The sequence below is a fragment of the Notamacropus eugenii genome, chromosome 5, assembly GCF_028372415.1.
Source record: "Notamacropus eugenii isolate mMacEug1 chromosome 5, mMacEug1.pri_v2, whole genome shotgun sequence".
In the NCBI taxonomy this organism is placed as follows: Eukaryota; Metazoa; Chordata; class Mammalia; order Diprotodontia; family Macropodidae; genus Notamacropus; species Notamacropus eugenii.
In genome coordinates this window covers 434,572,234-434,595,968 of record NC_092876.1, presented here as the reverse complement: position 1 = coordinate 434,595,968, position 23,735 = coordinate 434,572,234, and the positions used below count along the sequence as shown (strand labels likewise).

The 23,735-nt window shown below is 53.4% G+C and overlaps 1 protein-coding gene across 10 annotated transcripts in view; it reads right to left on the bottom strand.

Annotated features, from left to right (window-relative positions):
- The window catches only part of BCOR (BCL6 corepressor), a 145,189-nt gene that overhangs the window by 49,384 nt on the left and 72,070 nt on the right, over positions 1-23,735 (bottom strand). For 5 of the 10 annotated variants that reach the window (XM_072615155.1, XM_072615163.1, XM_072615165.1 and 2 more), the window contains exon 1: positions 9,980-10,434. The exons of 4 other annotated variants lie outside the window; for them this stretch is intronic. The gene's annotated coding sequence lies outside the window, so the exon portion shown is untranslated. Of the gene's footprint in view, positions 1-9,526; positions 9,591-9,979; positions 10,435-23,735 lie in introns of those variants that run through there. One more of the 10 variants, XM_072615162.1, reaches the window with a different exon arrangement.

The following is a 23,735-nucleotide window of genomic DNA, read 5'->3' as shown; positions in this document are numbered from 1 at the left end:
GTACCAAGAGCAGAAATCCCAATTCTTATTTATACTTCCTTCCAGGAGGTCAGGGTTCTTTGAGGCATTATAGCCCAAATTAATATCTGCCAGCATACTGCCAGGTTAAGGGGGTGGGAGAAGCTATGAAGAACACATCTCACTTTATAGGAGTGCCTAACACTTCACAGGAAAGGGTGACTTAACAACCCCACCCCCACCCCTCAAGCTGTATTCCTCAAGAAGTTTCCTAAGGGAAATAGGCTTCTTAACCAGCCAAGCCCTTCAATAAGACAGGAAGGGGAGGAGAATGAATGAGAGGGGTAGTAGATGGTGTTACTCGAAGCTATCAATTCGACAAAAAAAAAAAAAAATCCTCCCAACAAGTCACTTTACTTTTCCAAGGTACCAAGCAGTAAATGCAGACTATCTAGAACCGAAGAAGCAAAAACAAAGGACCTTCCCTGAGTCTGTTAGGAATGGATGAGAAACATTCTGCCCTGCCAACCAACAGTGTCACAAATGCTTGAAGCAAAAGTTACTCCTATATGAAAAAGGCAACAAATACTAAGTCTGAAGGCACTTGCTGGAGCATACAAGTTGGAATGTGTCTATTCAGTCCTGGTATGTGTACTTAAGAAATTCTACCCTACCCAGCTATCCTTGGCCCTAGTCTCTTTTAAACTCTAGGTACCATTCAAAAGAAGTCCAATCTAGTTATCAGGGAAAACCTAGGACCAGTCTACTCAGAATGGTTATGCTTTTACCAGACCACTATTTCGAGGCTGTCTTTTGATTTTCAGGTGTAGACTTAAACAACAATCCAATGCATAAGATCACATACACAGATACACATAATTTACACACAATGACCACTGCTAATGCTTAGACTGAAGGAAAGAAAAAACCCACCCTGGGTGGCTGTGCCTTGGCAGCCAGAGCAATGCAGTTGGTTTCCTGGGGCTGTGTAGGTGCACAGAGAGGCCCAGGAAAGAGGTGGGAGAGCTCAGCCAGCTCTCTGAGATCCGCCTGGTGGATCTGAACGGCCCTTCTCCCCCCAGCCTCCAAGCTATCTCCAGTGAGGAAGCTGAGGCAAGGGAGGGGCGGAGTGGAAGTCGGCTTTCCTGGGCCCGAGGAAGAGGCGGCCTGTCCTCCTCGGGGAGTCGTTCTCTTCTTCAAAGCCAAAGCCCAAACCCGACCAAACCAGAAAGCGCCCCTCCCCCCCACGGAAATAAGTTCAGAACTCCAGGTCTTCCAGAGAGGGCGGCGGGAGGAACGCAGAGGCTGCAGAATTTCCAGCAATTCCTCCTCCCGCTTCACCCAGAGAGGCGAGGCCAGGCCTCCGGGCTTCTTCAAGGCCAAGTGTCCGGCCGCAGCCGCGACCTGACCGCAGGGCTGAGGAACCCCCGGGCGGAGAGAACAGCCCGCCCCCACCGCCTTGGGGCGTGAGAATGCGGGCAGCGCCTCCCGCTCCGGGGCTTCAGCCCTCCCACGGTGGTGCCCGGAGCGCCGGGCCGGGGCCCCCTCCCCACCGCCCGGCTCCGGGGGCCGCCCCCATCCTCCCCCACCCTCCCCGCTGGTTGTCCCATCAGACTCATACAGACTCGGCCTCCGGAGGGAGGGGAGGCCGGACGGAGCCGCTTTCGGCCGCGGGTGGGGAGGAGGCGCCCCTTCAGACACCACCAGTAAAAGGCCTCCTGGCCGTCTGCTTCGTCTACACTGCCTGTTTTCACGCTTTCTCTTCTCCCTCGAACGTGAAGCAATGTCCTCTTAGGGGCCAAGAAGAAGGAAAGCTTTCCCCTGGAACTCCCCACAACTTCATCTGCCCCCCCCCCCGTGACCATGCACCCCCACTTCATTCCTTTCTCCCCAGCTTCCCCCCTTCTCCCCCCATCCTCCAGTTTTCACCTAGACAATAAATTTGGTTTAATTTAGCTTCCGGTCTTTAATTTTAGCAGGTCTCCTTTTTGCATGCAAATCAATATGGCAATTACCATCTAAAAGCTCGCCCAGCCCCGGGTCAATGTAAATTGATCATTGTCCGCCTTCCACAAAATAACACCGGGAGTCTGTGGTGCATAATGAGATTATGCTGGAAACTGTCTTTCAGATCACAAATTATATTTCATGCTGTCAGGATCTTCTCCAAGCGGACTTCCTTGCATGTCTAATCACACGGCACCAAACCCATTAAGGCACAAGGGAAATTTCGAATGGGGAAGGACAATACTAAAAAATAAAAGTGAGGTTTCTACTGAATCCATGCACCCAGGAAGCATCTACTGAAAAGTAAACATGATTTCCAAAATGACAAAGCTAGTCTAAAGGGAGCATCCTCTTTTTTTTTTCCCTTCAAGAGAAAAATACCCATCCTATTTCAGATTCTGCACTCCTGGACCAGCCCTCTGCTCTCACCTTACCTAGCAATGTCTCCCCCTCCCCTCTCCCCTTCTGCCTAGTCTTCCCCCTACCCACAGCCCAATCATCTATCCTGGACCAGCACAAAATAAGAGTCCAATTGTTTCCCTAGGAGAGGTTTCCCAAGGAGTAGGTTGGTGGCCTCGGATCTTCCCCAACGGTGACTAAGACAGTACATTCATTAGATTCTGGCTGAGGTTGAGGCTCTCCAGAGAAGCCCTTGGCGAAACATTCATTAACTCTGGCCTGGAGAGAGTGCCAGAGCTACTTGGCCAAAGGTTCAGGTCCTAGACCTTCAGGCAGGTCTAAGAGAAGGTCAGCCTATCTGGAATTAGTTATCAGCTGCAGGCTCTGTAAAGGGATCTCAGTTTAAATACTATTACAACCCCATCCAAGGCCTGAGATTGCTTACCCAGCAAGAGAAGCCTTGAGTTTCCCCAAGCCTCCTCTAAATTCTAGATGCAAAAGATGTTTGTTCCCCTTCTTTGAAGGTCAATTCCCTCTCCCTTTTAGGCTACATGTCTCTCAAACTTAGGTAAGAGTAGTTTCTCAATGGGAAATGCTTGTGTTATTTAAGAGGGTGGATATATTGCAGGTAAGAAGAAAAACAAATCATAGAGGGAGTGAGTCCACCTTCTGAGGTGTCTAGTCTAGACTTGACATAAAATGTCATATTGCCCCCATGCCTCCTTTCTCTCAAACATCTATGATTCAATGTTAGAGTGGAAAAGATGACTGAAGCCATAAAATCTGGTTCCAATTCTAGTTCTATTACCTATGTGACCTTGGCCAAGACTGGGCTGCCATTTCCTTATCTATAAAATTGGGATAGTGTTGGACCAGAGGACGTTAAGGCCGTTTCTAGCTCTCCATCTAGGATCCTATCATAATCCTTTTCAAGACACAATGGAGTGCTGAAGCCTGAAGGCTGCCATACTATTGAAGTCTATAAAGGGAAGGTAAGACCTAGGAAAAATAGTCTCTAAACAAATATTCAGCAGTCCAAGTCCTAGAAGAGCTCAGTACAACAGACTTAAGACACAAGTCAATTCCCCTTAACCCCAACGCCATGGCTCCCAAAGTCAGCTTTTCCGATTATCCTTTTCCTCACAAAACCCCAACAATCTCTTTCATCCCTCCGATCTCCCACCACAATACAGGCAATGGCATTGGGCCCCAGGGTCCAACAAAAAGATATGGGATTTCTTGTATGGTCCAAAGGATAGATCTTCTCTTTGGGTCACTATAAAGTGCCTCCAAGTGCCAATCCCCATCTATACAAATATGCTTAGCACCATTTTCCACCAATTTGAAAGAAGGTCCCAAAATGTGATCTAGGTCTATAGAGGAGATAATGAAGACAGTTTCTCACTGGTGCCCTCTAAGCACACACTGGGTCAAAGTTTGCACAGGAGCAAAATATTAACATAAACTGTGGCACTCAGAGAACTGCCCTAAGTGAGGTAAGCACCTAGGAGACCTCCATGAGACAGTGCTATGTTGTAGTCAGCTAGCTGCCTCTTTCACACAAAGTCTCCAGTGCCTTTTTTCATCCAGGGTACTGTCAAGGAGACAATGTCTCCAACAGGAGGAAGATGAGTAAAGAGGGAGATGGCTGACTTATTCTCCGATGAGGATTAGGTACCTAGGTGACCCAGTGGGTTGAGCTCTGGGTCTGGAGTCAAAAAAACCTGAGTTCAAATCTGGTCTCAGCACATAGCATGTATTTAATAAATGCTTAATAGCTATTAAAAGTATTTAACTGTAGTAACTATTGTAATAGGAGCTGTGTGACACATAGGCAAGTCACCCATTTGCTTCAGTTTTATCAACTGTAAAATAGGGATCATAACACCATCCATTTCATAAAAGTGCTTAATACAATACCTAGCACATAGTAGAAGCTATATAAATGCTAGCTACTATTGTTATTAGGGCCCAGTGGATAGAGTGCAGGGCCTGGAGTAAAGTGAACCTGAGTTCAAATCAGACCTCAGACACTTAATAGCTGTGGGATCCTGGGCAAGTCCCTAACCCTGATGGCTTCAGTTTCTCCATCTGTAAAACAAGCTGGAGAAGGAAATGGCAAACCATTCTAGTATATTTGCCAAGAAAACCCCAAATGGGGTCATGACTGAACAACAAGCAAATTATTATTCAGTAGGCAAACAATTTGTTTTTCTGGTATGAAGATCTCTGATAACAAGAACCTAGAACCTCCCTGATCCACCGTCATATTAAAGAGAGTATCTAGGAAATTCTCCACATCACTTCCCACCATTTGCTTTCCTAGACATCATGATAACGAGACACTAATCATCATTCTGTGCAAGATAAAATGAAGTCTAAAGGATACCTACTCCTCCTCGGGTCACTTACCACCCCAACTACAGGACTTCCAATGATGACCCTGAAAAACACCTCACTTTTCCAGCTTCTCTAAGTGTTGTCTCCCTCCTTAAACTGTAAGCTCCGTGGGGGCAAGGATTATCTCTGCTTTTTTTTTTTAAATCCCTGGTACTTAGCAGAGTGCCTCACTTAGGAAGTTCTTAATCAATGTTTATTGACCATTAAATACATTTACTCATAATCAGTATCACTACCTTGGACTTTCGTTGCCCTACTATTCTGGCCCCTTCAGACTCCTCCAGAGGACTTCGATACAAAGTATTTGGGTATCCCAAATTCAGGCTCAAAGAACACTCATAATCCATGCTTCAGGCAAATGCAACACAAGCCAGATTTTCTATAAAGGTTCTCACCTCAGGATCTCCACTCTTCTTTTTTCTGCCCCCCTCAAACAGTGTTCCTTCAGCCTCAGTCTTCCAATCTGCTCCACCTGGTTGCCCTCCCACTCGGATCAGTTTCTGGCCTTGTAACCCCCAGTAAATGAAACAGAAGTGATTCAGAAGCACACATCCCCCCCTGTCCCCCAAAACAAATTATGATCAATGAAGTCAGAGCTAGTATCCTCTTCAAATCTTTATTAGAGAGGCTCTGAAATGTGAGGGAAGTTGCTTCCATTGGAAAACCTCTAGACAATTCTCTTTTCATGCCCTTAAGACACCTGAAGGATGCCAGAAGACCTGACATACCTTGTATCAAGTATTGGCTGCTGATTTTACTCCCTCATCCTTTGGCTATCGTATGTGTGTGGGATGTCATTTAGAAATTCCTCACTTTTATTATTAACATTAATAACAACAGCTGGCAATTAGAGTTTTATGGTTTGCAAAGCACTTTATATGTATTCTTTTGAGTCTCACAATAACCCTGCAAGTAGGTGCTATTTATCTCCATTTTGTAGACAAAAAAACTGGGGCCGAATAAGGTTAAATGACTTTCCCAGGATCACACAGCTACCAAGTATGAGGCAGAATGCGAACTCAGATCTTCCTGACTCCAAGTCCAACACTACCTACTCTGCCATCTAACTGCCTTTTATCAAATGAATGCACCATACGTGTCTCCCGTGCAGAAGTATATGTATGTATGTGTCTGGGTAACTAAGAATCTGTAAAAAGACTCGGATCTTATTTCCCTATGTCTCACCATGCAGGAATGACTTTGCAGTGTGTGTGTGTCCTGTCTGTGTGTGCCTATATAAGTATGCAAGCACTTTCTGTTTCTGAGTGACTCTTTTCATACACCTTTAATGGGTCTTTGTTCCTACTGGTCTCTTCCCCTAAGAATTTGGAACAGAGTTTCTGTCTGAACATGTATATATGTGTCTCTGACTTCGTGTGTCTCTCAGTGCATTTCTGTAAATGTCTGTTTGTATGCCTGCCTTTGCACATATACATCACAAGGTATGCGTGTGTGTTTGCAATTCTTCCTCCTGTGTCTAAATTTACTTCTCTACTCTGTCATCTGATCATGTAAGCCTGTGTCTGAGCAGTCCGGTGTGTGTCTGAGTCCATGACCACGGTAGTGGGAAAACTTGGTAGCAGTAACTGAACTGAAGACATGACCCCTTAGGACACCAAAAGAATGAAGGAATCCTTGGTCATCCCCTCCATCCATCCCACTCTATCAAAGGAAGCTCTATGGCAAATGACTGCTCACTTTCTCAATCAATCTCCCATTGGTCCTGCACACACATATCACACTAGATAAGTCTCTGAACTTATGATTATCTCTGCATACACATACCTAGCTCTCTGTATAATAATTGTGGGTCTGCATTTTTCTCATGTATTACTATCATTACATATTCTATACATCTACCAAAATCTGTTTCCTGTCCACAGACCTCCAAATACCACACTCCTACGGTAGAATCCCGCCACTGAATCTTAAGGACGTGCTGGCCTTTCCAACTGTCCTACAACTGACCTTCTATAGGTGTTGTCTTCCCTCAATTACTGTGGGAGGTCTCTGAGAACAAGGACTGTGGGGAGTCCCCAGCACAGTGTTTGGCACACAGTAGACCTTCATAAATCTTAATAAACGCTTTTCCATTCATTTTCATTACATCTCTCCCTGAATCTGACCTATAGAGATCTGATCCTGTGACTGTACAATCCCATCATCGTGTTCTCCTGCGCCTGTATATGTGCATTCCTTAACTTTTTCCGTAAACGTGAAGGTCAACCTACCCACTTACTCATGCTCCCACTCTCTAAATGTGAGTTTGAGTTGTGTATGTGTGTAAATATATAGACATATACACACATCCTCACTTAGAAGTAGAAAAGGAATACGCTAAATGGAGAAGTTTCTGATTAAAAAAAACTTCTGGGAATGAATGTCAAGCACCAGACTTCTCTTGGGGTTGCCCTCCCCCAAAACTCCAAATAAAAAACAACTCCGCACCTAGCAGCAGAGGTGCCCAGAACACTGGTCCGTGCAGGAGAACGGGAGTCCTAGGGAGGGCTATACCTTTCGTTCCTCTACCTGATCAGACTAATTTCTCAAGTTACCCTCCACACCGTCAAAGGGTTAACGGAAAACCCTACTGACCTTCTCTCCTCCCTCAGTACCCCTGCTCTCCCTTTCCGTGCTCTGAGAGCCTGCCTGTAACGCAGTGTAAACTGCCATTGCCCAGCCACAACACCTGAGAGCCCAGGAACCTTCAGCTGGGCTGGCTGGATTCCCCTCAGAAGAGCCTAGGGGTGGAAAAGGGAGTAAGGCTGCCCGGTGCTTGGCAAGCCCTCCTGCCTCCCGTGCTCGGGTCAGCCTGGCTTTTCCCCGGAGCTCTAACTCCGGGCAGTCCTATTTTTATCTGTTTAATCCCGAACTGGGCGGGGAGCAAACCTCGCAGGGCTCTCAGAGAAAAGAGATTGGGGGGCGCAGTGGAGGAACAGCGAGGCAGAGACAGGCAGACAGAGCTAGCGAGAGGGAGTGACGGACAGACGGCGACAGAGAAGGCAGGAAGAAAAATGGGTGTCTTGGCCGGCTCTACTTCCCACACTGAAGGCAAACCCAGCGAAGTTCAATGCCCCTTAATCACACCTCCTTCCCTCCCTTCCCCCTCACTCAGTTCCCATGTCTACCTTCGAAACACTCCCCCCAGGTGGACGCAGCGTGGGAGGCTCAGGCCCAATCCTGCAAAAGGCTGGAGAACAGTTAAGGACTTGTGCAACTCATTGATCCAGAGAATACTTCCCAATTAACTCTCAGTCCCCTATTGGCGAAGGCGCCCCCGAGTACTACACTGGGGATACACCAGAACCCCTGGCTCAGAAGGAGAACCGAACAACCCACCCCCATAGCAACGAGGGCGCTCCGCACACCGCCCGCCACCTTCGAATTAAAAACCAGGCGCAATATTAATAATCCCAGTTTTCCCCTCAGCGCTCCCAGAAGAACAGTCATTTCAAAGTGCAGACTGAATAATGACTTGAGGATGGGGAGGGGGGGCTCGCACATGGCAGAACTGCCCACATACGCCGCCAACAATTAAAATGCCCCACGCACTCGCCATCTTATTAGCAGAGCCGAATTCCACACCAAGTCACCATTGATTTCAGCTGGCAGCGTCTGCTTCCAATGCCACAGGAAGCGTTCGATGGCCAGAAATATCCAAGTTGCTGTCTGTGCCTACCACCCACCGCCTTCTGGGGTGGGAGACTTCCTCCTTATCTTCGTTGGTGCTCTCCGAATGGATGCCAGCTAGGGCCTATCTGGGAGCCCCAAGACCTCCTTTCCCACACCTAGCACCCCTCTGCCAACAAGGGAGGTTACCCCGGAGCCGTCTAGACTGCGCGAGCCTGCTCCGCCAGGCTGTGTGCACACCAATCGGGGCCGTGACGTTTTTTGGCTGTTGTTTATTTTTAAATACACGTAGCCCTCCTCCTCCTCCTCCTCCTCCTCCACACGCACACACTAAGCCGCAAGTCAGCTCACTTTCTGGAAAAGACTCATTAGCAGAAAATTAAAGCTTCCCCTGCTCGGCCCACCATTGGTCAGGTACAGACCTCGGGGCGGCGGAAACTGCGGGAGGGGAGCAGGGACTATTTTTTTAATCACGAATGCCCCCAAACGTGGCTCCGGACCCGCTCTCTCGACACCGAACGCCCGTCTCCTCTGCAGCCAACAGCCGCCGAAGTTGGCAGGGAATTCACCAGCCTCCCGGGGCAGGAGCGGTCCCTCGGCCGGGCCTGGCCCAGCTCGAACCCCGCCCCCGCCCCCTTCCACACGCTGGCGGAATCAACTTTCGGCCGCAGCGGCCGAGGACCCAGACCACGAAACGACCGCACACGATCGGAACCGGCTTCCTCCCAGCCGAGGTCCGCACGCCCTAACGCCTCTCTCCCCCAAAAGGCTCGACTCCGCTCCCCCACACCCCTCGGAGGCCCGAACTTTGAATGCAGTCCGCAACGCCCCCGTGGGGGGTGGGGGCACTGGGGGGGATAAATACCGAATAACGTCGAAAACACGGTGCCCCGGCTCTGCGCCCCGCTCCCCGCCCCGGGGCCCCCAAACACCACACGCCCAGCCTCCTCACGGAAAAGCACGATCGTCACCCGAGGAGCGGGCGGCGCGTTTGGGGTGGTTGTTTTTACAACAGTCTTCCCAGAGGCGAGAACGCCGACGGCATCGCCCTCCTCCCCGGCCTGCTCGGGCCGACCTGCAGCGGGCGGCAGTTTCCCATTTTACCGCGGCCCCCCGCCTCCCCCAAACTCACGGGCGCTGCTGCTGGGTCGCACACACGAACTGCCTCCAAACTTCCATTCCGAGCCTCGGCCGGCCCCCCGCCCCCTCCTCCCTCCACCCCCGGCACACCAGGAGGCGGCCACCCCCCCGGGCGGCGGCGGCTGGAGCGCCTCCCCCCGCCCGACCCATCTTCTCCCCCTCCCCCCACTGCCCACGCCGGGCTGGCTGTAGGTTTGGTGCATATTTTATAACTTATAGCAACTGAAAAAAAGAACGAGCGAGCGAGAAGACAAGTAGGGAAGGGGAGGGGGCTCACCCGGGGCCCGGAAAGCTGCCCCGGGGCACGCGGGAGGGGTCCGGGGGGACATCGCTGGGGGAGAGGGGCGGGGGGAGCCGAGGGCGGGGGACAGCTCCAGATGGTGCGCCTTCCCTCCGCCCGCCCTTCCCCTCGGGCTCCCGGGGGAAAGGTGTTCCGGGCACTGACCTTAAATCTCCAGCTGGGAAGAGCTGCGTCGGGTGGCTGGCGAGGGAGCCTCCGCTCCGGCGCTTCCAAGTGGAGCTGGGGGGGCTTTCTGTCCTTCCCCCCAGTCTTCGGGAGGCGAGGGGGTGGGGCGGGGGAGGGAGGGGAGGGCTCGGGAAGAGGGGGGGAGTGTTAACGAACTGGGAAGGAAGCAGTCCGAGGAAGCGGGGCGAGAATCAAAGTTTGCCGTCTCTCTCTCTCGGCCGCCGCTCGCTCTGCCGCGCGCTCTCCTCCTCCTCCCGGTGTCTGCTGCCAGCCAGCCGGCTGCCCTCGGGGTCGGGCCGGCCGCGGGGGTGGGCTCTCGGCTCCGAAGGGGGAGGGGACAGGGCCAGGGGGAGGGACGGGAGGGGGGGCGGCGGGACGGGAGGGCTGGCTCCTTCAGGCAGGTGGCGACGGGGGTGGCCCCGCTCCTCTGCCTCCCGGCCCCGGCCGCTCGCTCCGGGCCGGGCTCGGCGGGGCGCTGAACGGATGGCTCCGGGGGCTGCTAGCAGGAGCGCCGGCGCCGCGGCCGCTCGGGCTCGGGCCGGATCCGCAGCGCCATGTTGTCCCCAGCTCCGGCTCCGGCAGGGTGTGTGGCCGAACTCGTCCCCTCCGCGGAGCCGCCGCGGCCCCGAATCCCCGCCGGGCTCTCCGGCTCCCCCTCCGCCGAGGGGTCGCCCTCGCCCCCGCCCCCGCCTCGGTCCGCCCCTCTGCTCGGTGCGCCGCGGCGCCGGCCTCCGCTGTTGTTCAGGCTGCCTCCGTTGTTCCGCGAGGAGAGCGGCTCTTCCTCACCTTGCCGCTGGGAGCCCGGGCTCCGTCTGCTGCACGCTGCGCTCCCAACACAGTTCCCCCCCGCCCTCGTTCCCTCCTCCTCCTCCTCCTCCTCCTCCCTCCTCCTCCCGGCCGCGGCCTCCCCTCCCCTCCCCCCGCCGGCGCTGCGCTCGGGCCACGGCCGCCTCGTTCCTCTCCAAGTTTGGGATTCCCCCCTCCCCTAAACTCGTGACCCCTTCGCTGATAGAGGTCTGCGGCTAAGGGCTGGGGAGAAGTGGGCAGGTACCCCCCTCGGAAGGTTGTCCCCACTCTTTCTCCCCTTTAATGGATATTCTCTCTCCCTGTCAGTCTGTCTGTCTGTCTCCTCTCTCTCCTGTCTTGTCTTTCTCCCTCTTTCTCTCTGTCTCTCCCTCCAGTCTTTCTCCCTCTCTCTCTCTCTCTCTCCTCCTCTATCTTTCTCCCTCCCTCTCTCTCTCTCTCTCTCTCCTCCTCTATCTTTCTCCCTCCCTCTCTCTCTCTCCTCCTCTATCTTTCTCCCTCTCTCCGTCTCTCTCTCTCTTTCCTTCCCCTCCCCTCCTCCCCCAGCACCCCCCCACCGATCTCTTCTGCCCCTCTCGCTCTCCTCCCAGCCTTAGCCCCGGCTCTCGGTTCCCTCCAGCTTCCTCCTTCCCTGCCTCTGGCTAGCCGGAGTTTGCTGCGCACGCCGGGCCGGGGCACTGCGCCTGGGCTAAGCTGGGGAGACTCCGGCGGCGGCGGCGGCGGCGGCCCGCAGAGACTGAGAGCGGGGAGGCGGAGGGACGGAGGAAGAGGAGGGAGGGAGGGAGGGGGAGGAGGGAGGACGGGGTCTCTCCCAGCCGTTTGCCGAGACTCCCCTCGCTACCCAGAAGGCCAGTGGAGAACCGCAATTACCATAAAGCTCCTCTCACTTGGCTCTGCCAAAGCTGTCAAACCCCAGCAGCAGCCGCCAGACTCCGCTCCGAGCCGCCGCCGCCTTTCGCCACCAGCCCCTTCTCCCCCACCCCCCACCAACCGGTGTCGCTCCCACCTCCCGGCACCGTCGCCAGCCTCTCCGGCGGAGGAAGGAGAGGAGGTGGAAGCTTGGCCCTTCCCTGTTCTCCAGCCTCCCCACCCCCGTCCCCCACGTCCAACCTATCCCACCCCCACGCTCCTTCCCCCGGTCCCTTTTCTTCTGGGCTCTTTCACATTGATGTGTCAAGGGGCTACATGAAAATGCCACCCTTGTTAGAGGCTCCTCCGCCCAATCTCCGGGCCCAAGTTTCCTTACACATTTTAATAGTGTGAGAATTGTTTGGAAATGGCAGGTCCCGGAGCAGGGGGAGGGTTGGGGGAGGGGAACGAACCGCTGGGGCGTTAGGGGGCCAAAGAGGGTAGAAGTCGCCCGGTAGCCCCTCCCCCGCCTTTCCTGGGTCCGGTCTTCCTTAGAGCGCTCGGAGGGGCCACCTGGACCTTTAACCCCTCGTTACTGAATTATCTGTAGCTTTTCATTTTTCTTGGCAACCAGCACCTTTTGGCTCGGGCTCTTCACATAAATTTCCACTCCATCACGCCCGTCCTGAATAATGCCCCAGTGCGCCAAGCTGCCGCCCATCCAGAGCGCAAAGCCCGGTGCCTGAGGTGTAGCTGGTGCCCACGCCAGCCCTGACCATCCCGGGGCAGGGCAGCCAAGCCCAGGAGGGGCCTGCCTAGTCTGGGAAAGCCTGGCACCTGCCTCAGCGACCTCCCTGACTTACCACGTGTTCACAGCTTTTCAGTGCTAAGCATTGGGGGGGAGATGGGAGAGAAGAGGTCTAGAAGAAGCCTTAGTAAAAGGTGCTTCAGACTTGGTCAGGAAACCTTCTAGAAATCAGTCTGAAATGAATGAGGCATCTAAAACCAACAGAAAGAAAAGTTTCCAAATTTTCCTTCTCCTTATTCTTTTTAACACGTTGATATACAAACATGCATTACATAAAAAGGAAAAACCAAAGTGATCTATATGGCCAAAGCGGAGGGAGAAAATACCCTACCTCCCAGATGTTCTCTTCTTTTAGTTCAGTTCTGACAATGGGCCTCTGGAATCATTCTATTTAAGTTCTCAGGCTTTCTGTCTATTAAAAAAAAAAGCTGGCCCTTTCAAAGCAGAAGTGAAACATCTACCGTTTGAAACCCGAAACTCTGGTCAGAACTCAATCTATAAGCACCAGAACTGCAGGAGCTATTGATGCAAAACGTGTCAGGCACAAGCACCTTTCACTTACATGCCTTAACCAGGGTTTACCTAGCCAGCTTCTATGGTGAGGGTGCCCAGAGTTCAGCTTTCCAGAGGTGTCTGCATCTTGGATTGCTGGATAAAGAAGTTCCAGAATGCAATCCTAGAGAATGGAATGCAGGCTTTTTTCTTACCGGATTTCTGGGGGTATATGTATCTGAAAACTGTCCCACACATTTTTTTAATCTCCGGTAACAAGCAGAAAGACACCTGGACTGTTACGTTGTAAAGCTATTTTTTATAAAGACATTTAGGTCCAGACATTAAAAGTTATTAGAGTGAACACACGTGAGTTACAGATGCACAGCTGGAGAAAAGGCCTCTGGTTTTCTGTGCTTTTTTTCTCCAGCCTCACTTTAGTAAAAAAAACCTCAGTGACATGGTATGGCTCTTGTATTCACAAAGCCTCAAATTATTAGAGGGCGAAAGTCAGGGGGTGTTCCTAGGGAAAGGGGTAAGAAATTATCCTTGAAGATGAATCAGAGAGTTGAGATGAAGTGTTTTGGTTTGCGGCTTACTGGGTCAAAAGGTCAGAGAGCTTTGGGGGTGTGGAGTTGGGCCGAGAGACCCAAGAGCATGGCCAGCTTATTTCTATCTGCTCAACCCTTGGGGAAGAGGCCCTACAGCAAGGACCCTCCTCCTCTTCCCCAACCCCCACTCAATGCACAAGCTTTTCACGGATATCGGTATCAAATGTATTATCCAGAACTGGGAAACCTAGGGGACCAGAGAGGAGTAGGTGGCTGAACTGATAGCGTTCCTGGGGGCATGTTTGTCTTGAAAAGTCTGCTAGTTAAAATCCATAGAACAAAAAACTGTAAAAATGAAGTGGCCTGGCAGTGAGGATTGGCACATGGTGGAAATTGGATGCTTGGAGAAAACAAGTCAGTAAATTTACCTTTGACTTATTTTGTTGTGTTTATTTTTTTAAAAATGGGGTCTTTCTCATATTAAACTCTGTTGCCACAACGGGCCTCCAGGATTGAAGAATTTTCTGCAATCTAATGAAGAAAAGCTACCAATAGCCCAATAAGTTTTGCTAAATACTTTCCACAATTTCACATAACTCCAAGGGGGATGGCTCGCTTCCGTGCTGGAGAAAGAATAAAAATGCCTGGTCTGGCTTTCTGTTCTGAGGTACTCCTCCGCATTGCCCTGAGGCCCCGACTTCCACCTTCTTCAAGCCAGAGCTCAGGGAAGCTGGATAGCATTTGGGGCTGAGAAAGGAGGAGGCTGGGTGAATATCTTGCTTCAGCAACCCCAGTCCCTTCCAAAACAAAACAAAAAGCCAACCCACAAAAACACAAAACAAAATTAAAAAACCTTTTGGGCCTATCACCTTAAACTGCCTCTCTGCCTGGTGCACCGTCAGACTCCAAGCCCAGAGGGCTGAGAAGGCTTGTTAGTCTAGGAAGACCCCGGAGCCCCTGTCTGTGCAGGGCCCTCAGGATCTCCTCCCCACCCCCTTCCTTCTCCTCCCCTCCCACTAGCCCCTCAGGGGGCTGACCTGGGGGTCAGGCCGCTGTACACAGCACTCAGTGAAGGGAGGATTTCAACGAGAGCCAGCGAGCTAGCTGAGAGAGCTAGCCAGTGAGCAAGGAGAGGGAGTGAGGAGACGAATGAAGCAGAAAGCCAGAGAGGGAGGAAATTGGAGACAAGATATAAAGAAATATTGAGAGTTGGAGGTGAGACTAGCTCTTGGGGGATTCACAATTAATGTCCTCCCCCACCTCCACCTCCCTCGACTCTCTGTAAGTATACAGTATTTATAAAATATGACTAAGCTTCATGCTGGCAGCAGCAACGGCTTCCAATTTGATCCAGGATCTCACACTCTCAGGAAATGGGCCAGGTGTTGAGATACGGGGTGGGCCCCAGGGAGCAGGCCCCAGGTCAGATCTTCCTCTTTACAATGAAGTCTACACCACAATGACTCAAGGACCACAGGCAAAAATCAGCCCCACCTATCCTTTGCCTAGTTCCTAGTCTGGCAGCAATCCGGAATCTCCTTGCCCTGTGTGTAAATGTTTAGTGTCTGTCAGCTTCTATGCAATTTGTTCATGTGTCTCTAACACTGTTTATTGTGGTGTTTGGTTTTACTGGTCGTGTAGGAACCAAAGTAAAAAGGCAAGACAATCTTCCATTGTCATTTTATAGAGACTGCTCTTCATACCTCACATACTGGAAGTGAGATTTTTCGCAAAATGTGAGCTCCTTGACTCCCCAAGAGAAGTGATCTGGAGGATTAGATTCATTGCACTTTTACTTTCTAAAGGATAAGTCTGTCTATTAATATGAATGAACATCAACTCAAACCCTTCCATCACTCCTACCACCCCTCCCTCACTCCAACAGACTTCATGTCCCATGGACAGTTACTAAGTGGGATAGAGGAAGATTCATTTAACCATCCTCATCTCATTTTTTCACCTTCTCTCCTCTCCAGTCTGCCCTCCACGCTTCCACAGATTGTCTAACTAGCTTCCTCCAAGGCTCTCCAGTGACAACAGCTGAATATGTCTGACGATTAGAAACATCCAGACGTTAGTTCAGAAGGTGGGAGACATCTTCCCCCAAACAACAGCGGTCTACTTTGAATTATGGAGTGATTAAGTTGCGTTGTTTTGCTTTTTCATAATGTAACCTGTGGTCAGGGCCACAAATCTTCAAGAGAGCTTTCTAAGCTTGTGGGGGAAGAGAGAGGGGATGAGAATGGAAATGAAGATGGGGGTAAAGAGTAGAGGGAAGGCTGAGTCTTATCTCAACATACCCAGGCTGTTAGTTTGTGGCTCACAACTTTGTAGAACCCTGGCACTGAACAAGTCTCAGGTTTGTGAAATACCAGCTGCATGGCAGATGACCGCTGTTTACCTTTCCCAGTTAATATGTATTTAGGCAGTTTGAAGGAAAATAACTGTATCAGTCTTGATTAGCACAGCAGATCTTGGAAGGGTAGAATCTTGCACTCTGGATCAGATGGGAACAAGTCATCAAGTCACAGAAATGCATAATAGCTCTCCATCTAGACAGAGTTGGCCCCGATGCTTTTCCTAGATAAACCTGAACACCATATCCCACCTATGAGGCTTAGCTCATTTAGGAAGCCTCCTCCTGTGCATATTTTCAACTCTAGCAGCAGGAGGTGGTAGATGGGAAGCTGGGAGTGGAGTAGAGGGCATGGGTAAGAGAATCACAATTCCAAATGCCAGGATCCTCCCAAAAGGATAGAAGCTAATATCACCATCATCCCAGTAGTAAAACCCTTGCCCTTTTGTTTCTAAATTTCCCTATTAGCTACGTCTCCACTAAAGGACCAGCAGTTAAGAAAGAAGCTGGGTTTGCTGGGAGGTGCTTTCCCTTCCCAAGCATCTTTTCCCCTCTCCCCAACCCCCATCCTGTCACTATTGTCTTCCCACTCCAAGCCACTGGACAGACCAACTCAATTAGGAAAACTCAGTTGCCAGTATTGGGGATGCTGGAAGTAGTGAGCTGCAGGGCGGCAACTCAGGAGAAGCAACACAGGAGTGGAAAAGACTATTTGGAATTCTGTCTGGTGCTCTTGGTTGGATTACAAAAATGCAAGCAAGACTGGGGGCAGGTCAGGGCAAGGCAAAGGAGCAGGAAAAAGGTAATGATGGGGAAAGAAGGAAGGGAAAAGAAGAGAGCTAAATAATGAGAACTTAAGAGGTGGGGTCAGAGCAAGGAATATTCAGGGGAAAGGAAATGAAGAGGCATCAGGAAGTTAAGGCGGTACAAAGAGAGGAGCTGGGAATTCAAATAGCAGGAATGAAAGTACTGGTGGTTGGTAAGATCTTGAACCTTCAAGGGCTGCACCGATATGGATGAAGTCAGCAAGGGGACAGAACTGGCAGGAGTATCTCTAGATGCAGAAGCTCAAACCCGGAGAAAAAACATAGGGTACTTTCAACGAGGAACGGAGATTCCACATAGGCTAAGCAAGCCCGGGTCAGTTTTTATGATTTCCACTTCACATCTCCATCCACCAACCTAACACTCCCCCTCTCCCCCAAGTATTAGCTGCAAAGATACTCTTGAATCTTGTTTTTTTTTTTTAAGGGGGCTTGAGATGGCCCATGTTTTGTGCTGGAAAGCCTGAGAGAACCTTCAGTGTCTATGGGGTGTGGGGGGCACAATCAGAATGCACACCGCCTGGAATCCCGGCCATTACTGGCCTGCCCATGACACAGACAAATGACCGCCAGGAGAAGAAAAATCCAGTTGGAGCTAGAGTTTAAATATAACAGCGTGGAAGGAAAGAACGCCATTATTGAAAAGTGTGTTTTTGTAGACACTAGCATATATTTTAATGACTGGACACAGGCAATGAATCACACTAGCCCCTTTTCCAAAAGAAGTGGGTGCGTGAAGGGGGGGCATCGTGGAAGACAAGATGCTAGTGGATGGGGCTAGAGCCTGGGGTGGGGGTTAGGGGTGCGGGCCACAGAGGGTGAGGTTCGGGGGTATCCGGAGCAAAGACTTTGCTTGCTCTGAGCCTGCCCCAGGCAATCTGGCTCTTGGTAGATATGGGCGATGGGTAGATCCAGTGGGAGTGGGGCAAAGTGTGGGGCGAGATTTTTCCCCTTTACTGGGGGTTGGGGGGGAAGGAGAGAGAGTGAGAAGGGACAGAAATGGAGTTGAGCAAGAAATGGCCTGGGAGAGAAAACAAATTTTCCTCCACACCCTCCTTAAAGCCCACATTTTAAACTGTAGAACCTGCCTTCTCCTAGGGCACTCTTGAGGACCCCCCCCCCCACGCAGCTTAAGGCAACACAGTGTTTTTTAGCAATTAAGGCAAGAAGGGGGTGGGTACAAAGATAAGCCACTTTTTTCCTCCATGCAAGTGTGAAAGATAAGATAACGCTAAGCCGGGGCCGAGCGGCCGCGTCCAACCTCCCCCCAGCGATTTTGATCGGTCACTTGTTATCGCAAAAATGCTCTTTCCGAAAGCTGCATCTAAAAGCGCCAGAGCGCCGAAGGAAGGCATTTAAAAGGCACCTCCTTTTCGCCGGCAGCCACCTCCGAATCCGGGGGACGCCCCCCAACTCCGGTTTTCCAGCCTGGGCTTCGGGGGCCAGGGCTGTTCCGGCAATTAGGCTAAATCAAACCCGAGACGTGTGAATAGAATGTACTCTGCACCCAGCCTCACGCTCTCAGGAGCCACAAGCATTCCACTGCTTCTCCTCTAGTTAAGGAAGGGTGCTTTTGTTTGACTGCGCATTCAGTGTTGAAACTACACAGGTAGTTGTGTCTGGGAGGGTCGCCTAGCTGTGTCAACATGTGGTGGTGGTTCATGCAGAGTAAGGAACCGTGCTGACTTTTACAATTCCCAGTAAAAAAGGAGGAAAGGCACCTCACATCACAGGATGCAGGAGCACCTAGGGAGTCTCCGGGTGGCCCTTGTCATGGTTTTAAACATAAAATACTTTATGCACAAGAACATTGCTGAAGGGTTCCGCTAACTCATTCGCCATGTGAGTCTGGTTCCCCTGGATGAAGATTTAGATCGGACAGAGGACGACCTCGATGGTAAAAGCCCAGGCAGCTGAGTCCGAGCTGCACCCGAAGACCTCAGAAATCCTGGGTCGGGCCTCCCTCTTGGGCCAGCTTCCTAACTTACCTGCAGATCCGAGGCCTACCCAGAGACGTCCCTGATGTGTCCACCCCTCCGTGGCAGCCCGAGGCTCCCACCCAGCCGTATCAGGCCCTGGTGAGTCGTGTGTCCCCCGCCCCGCCCCCTTCCCGCACCAATCATTTGTGCCATCCTTCTCGTAGGTATACTGGAGGACCCCTCTCCACCCAGGTTTCCGATAGACTCGATAGAACAAGCCAACGTGTGCACGGTGAAGCCCAGTACACTTCGGAAGCGCCCCACGCACCGCCCCAGTACACTTACACGTTTCACCCAAAGCTGACTCCCGAAGGATGCGGAACGACGCGGTGAAGCGCGCGCGCGCACACACACAGACAGACACACAGACACACAGACACACACTCTCTCTCTCTCTCTCCCCCTCTGTCTCTGTCTCTCTCCCATCAGCCGGACCCGGATATACACTCCCAGCCCCAGGGAACATCTCTGCGCCCCCACCCTCTTAAGCAGAGTGCTCGCCCTCGCCCCCCGGGGCCTCCCCTCCCGCAGGGCCCCGAGGGAGGACAGACAGCCGCCGCAGCAGCTGCCGACGGCCCGGGAAGCCCCTCCTCTCGCCCTTCTCCGAGAAGCCCGGCCGCAGCGTAGGCTCCGGAGCGAGTGGGCAGCCGATGACAGCATCTGCCTCACGTAAGCCCCACACGAGCACCATTAGTCACCGCCAGAGTTCCCCTCGGGCGATCCGCCTGGCAGAGGCCCAAAACCCAACCCGGGCCGGGAGGGGACCGGGACGGGAGCCCGGGGAGGACAAGGGAGGGGACGCGGCCGGGGTGTCCCGGGCCCGGTCCGCTGGGGCTCGGCCCGCTCAGTGGGGGATGGGGCCTGAGCTGGAAGTTGAGCCGAGCGGGGCCGAGCCGCTCCCTCCCTGGCGCCGCGGCGACCAAGGAGCTTTTCATCTCCCCGGCCATATCAGCAGCCGCCGCGGCGGCGGCAGCAGCAGCTCACGAGGCTCGGCGGCTGCGAGCGGCGCTGCCCTGCGCGGCCCGGCCCAGCCCAGCCCCGCGCTCCCGCCTCCTCCTCCTTCCTCCATTCCCTCCCCCGCCCCGCCCTGCCCGGGCTCTGGGCCTAGGCCCTCTCAGCCCCGCGGCTCTCCCTCCCAAGCCGCCACAAACCCCCGCCCCTTCCCACAGCCTGGCAGCGGGGGCCGGGGGGGGGGGGTGAGAAGGGCGGGAGGCAGGAAGGAGGAGGAGGAGCAGCAGAGCAAGCGCGCTTTCCTCTGAACTGCGGGAGCTGCCAGAAACGGAGAGGCTTCCCCCGGCGGGCGCCGCTCCGAGAGAGCAGCACGGCGGCTGGCCGGGGTGCTTCCTCCGGCTCGAACCCGGGAAGCCTCACCGTGGCAGCCGCCGCTGCAGTCACGGGGCCCGGAAGCTCCCCCCCTCCCTTCGTATGTGGCGCCTTTGGCCACCGGGAGCGTTCCATGCCCCCGCATCGCCGGCGGAGGAGCCCCGGCAGACTTTCCCGAGCCGGGGCGGGAGGGACACGGGAAGCACTAGCAGCAGACCTGGGCCACCGGGCTCCCCACCCCCTCCCCCCTCTCCGCCCCACCCCCCAGCGGGAACACCTGTTCTCGGGGCCCTACAGCTAGGGGCAAGTCTCTCTTGGGAGTGGCTTTGAGCTAGGGGAGTGTGCAGGATCTGACGGCGGAAATGGGCCCCTGCAAAAAAGAGGCCCGATGAGCTGTCTGCTGGCGGATCCATACTCCCACCTCGGTGTACACACACCAGGAGGTCCAAACTGGCTGCCCTAAGTTGTTGTTTCTGGGGGAGAGCCGTGGTAGCGATCAGGTCACGCCGGAACCTATTCGAGTTCTCCTAGCCTTCAAGATCTAGAGCTGTCCATCCTAAAAGTAGATACAAGAAAAGTATGCATAGCCAATAGCCTTTCCTTGCTTCCACCCGAACTCCACTTATAAAAGGTCGCCCTTCTTTTGCTGCCAGGATCGAGAGCCCTTAATCTGCCCCCGGCGTGGAAGAAGCCCAAAGAAACACCTAACCTGAGTGGGCGCCCCCACCTCGAACTGGTACGAGGCTGACCTCGATGCCCTAGCCACACCATTTTGGAAATTAGGCTTTGGAACACTCTTAAGATGGGCAACGCCATCGCTTCTCGCCAACCTAATCCCTCCTCTCTGCGGAGCTTCGGCGTGAGGGTATGGGGTGGGGAGCTGACTCAGAGCCTGAGACAACACTTGACCCCCTTCCCTTCCCCACACACACCTTGGTGATCATCCCGCCCTGTCTCTTCTTAGCTCGGGTCCTGGCTCGGGAAGGCGTTGTTGTGCCAGCGAGAGCTGAGCTAGAGCGCCAAGGGGGGTGGGGGGAGGGAGAAACTCCCTTTAATGAGAGCGCACACAAGGGCTGGCTGCGAGGATTATTACTGCACGGGCTGAGGACGGCGGAGGGGGTGGGGAAGGAGGGCTGGGAGGGCCGGGAGGCAGCGCTGCGGCGGCGGCGTTGTGTGGAGCGGCAGCGGGGCCGCGGAGTCTCCGCCTGTCTGGCTGCTCATCGCACGTTCTGTGCTGTTTGAAAGAGAAAGCGAGGCGCCGCGGCCGAGCTGAGCGCGACAGTGTGTGAGTGTGAGTGTGTGTGTGTGTCTGTGTCTGTGTGTGTGTGTGTGTGATGAAAAGATGGCGAAGTGTCTCTCCAGCCCCCCAGCACTTGAGCTCTGGCCCCATGTCTGTCTGTCGGTCCATGCCCGTCCCTCTACTTCCTCCCCCGCACTTTCGGCTGGACACCATTCCCCGCCGGCTGCCTCTCGGTGGGTCTGTACCATTTTCCACCTTTTGTTTTCCATTGTCTATGCAAAATTGTTCGCTTTTGTCTCGATCTCCGGCTAAACTAAACTTCTGGTTTTAATGTAAGGCAGTTCGCGTGGGGAGGGGCCGGGGGATTTTGGCAGCAAAGGAAGGGAGGGACGGAAGGATGGTGGAAACTCCTCCCGCTGAGCTTCCCCGCCACTACCGCCCTCGAGCACACACACACACACCCACACACGCACACACACACACACACACACCCACACACCCTCCCTCCCTCCCTCCCTCCCCCTGCGGGCCCCCCACCCCCTGGCCAGCGTCGCGCCTCCCCTTTCTTCAAGAGGCACCACCAAGCCAGGAAGGGCCCTAATGACCACAAGAGCAGGAAGGAACCTTTGGAGGGTGTCTGTCTGCTCTGGGGAGCGAAACAACGTGACCGACCCACTCTTTCTCGAACCTGCTCAAATCTCCCTCCCTTCCCGGTTATCACTCGGGGCTTTGTGTCGGATCGGGGCGGGGCGGGGGGAGAGGAGAGCATTTCTGGGGTTTCTTCTCTCTCCAAACAACTTCATTGAATGGGAGGGGGGAGCTGGAAGGGGGTAGGGAGGACAGCTTACCCCGGAATAAGAAAAAAGACTGAAGCCAGGGCCCTACATTTTAACTGGGAGACTTGCTTCTAAGAGGAGTCGGCAAATGACGAGTTTTGCGGGTGTTTCTGTCGGGGTGGGGGTGGAGGGCAGTGGGAGTGAAGGTAAGCAAATATAAAATCAAAGGGGGGAGTGTGGAGTTGGCCACAAAGAGCTTTTATTCGTTCTCTAGAACCTGCAAGCCCCTAAACTACTCTCCCTAGGCTTACTCAATTCCCCCCATCCCCCACCGCCAACTACGTGTTTTAGAAAAGCCGCCTCCTCAAGGAGGTGGCCTCAGTGCTGAACCCAAGCGCGGGGTTACGCTGCATCTCCCAGGGTCCATACGATCTATCTATATCCGAGCTGCTCAGCCGGCAATTTTTTTTTAAGTCTGCAATTAAGCGCGGCGTCGCCATCGCCTCTGTCAGTGTCGATCATGTCAGATGCACATGGCCTTGTGCTCCGGTCCGAGGCCTCCACGATTAGTCACAGGCTCCCTTCGCCCCTTTCCTAATCGGGCTTTCCCAGCCAGCGTTTATTTGTGGCTGACTTCAAGGCTCTGGCATGGAGCCACCCTGCTGGGGGGAGGAACCGCAGGGTGCGGGATACGGAGCCTGCACCTATCCCAGTACAGTACACCGAGTGCCAGTGAGGAGCTCCAGCCTTGGCTCCTCTCCCTGTCTCTCTTCTCTAGCCCCCCTCCTCACCTCGTCCCTCCCCCAGAGCTGGCGAAATCTATTTGTGTGGTTTCATTTGCATAAAAATAGGACAAGTGTTTCTGGTTTGAACGCAAGAGGCGAAATCCTTATTGATGTGTCTGTGTGGAGCCCTCGGTTGTCGGAGCGGTTTGATTTAAGGTGTTTGTGTTGCCTTCTGCGAGAAATTAGAGGAAATCCTTATCAGCGCGGTCTGCCTCAGTCTCGCAGAGCATTCATCTTCCCTGCTCCCTCGGCCTGGGCCTGGCCTGGGCCTGGCCTGGGCAGCCCTGGTTCGCACCGAACAGGTCGTGTAGGGCAGGCCAGCGGCCCATGATTAGTCATAAAACGGGGCTACCTAACCAGCAGCTGCCCAAGCGTTGACGTGTGGCGCTTTCCAATGTTGCCTTCAGACGTCACGGGCCCTCGTCCGTTTCGTGGTCCTGAGATCGTGTGTCGCGTGATGTGGTCTAATAAATTGTCGGCTTCTTCATTTCAGCCGCATTGATTTTCTCTCCGGGGTTTCCGCTGCCCCGCGCTCTTTAGCTGTGGCTACAGCCGAAGGGAGCTTTTACAGCCGGGCTCCAGTTTAGGCAAATATAAAGGAGACCGGCCCGATGCCTGGAGGCCAATAAATCAATCATTAACTCGGGTGCCTGGCTTATCCCAAAGTAGCCTACAGTGGGGCATGACCTGGTGAGAGGGAGCTAGAAGCAGCTGGCAGGACTGGTAAAGGATGGTGCGGACCCCCAAGCCCTTCCCTTCTACCACCCGTTCTGCCCCCTCCTCCTAAAGCCTTCCTTCAACATGGAGCAGGACGGCTTCCTGTCCTTCAGGTCCATTTTCTGTAGGATGAATATTAACTAGAAACTCTTGCTCCAAAAGGCCTTGCAGAGTCTCAGCCAAGGCCCGCTCTCTAGAAAAAAGCTCGCTCTCCCTTCCCCAGGCCTCCTG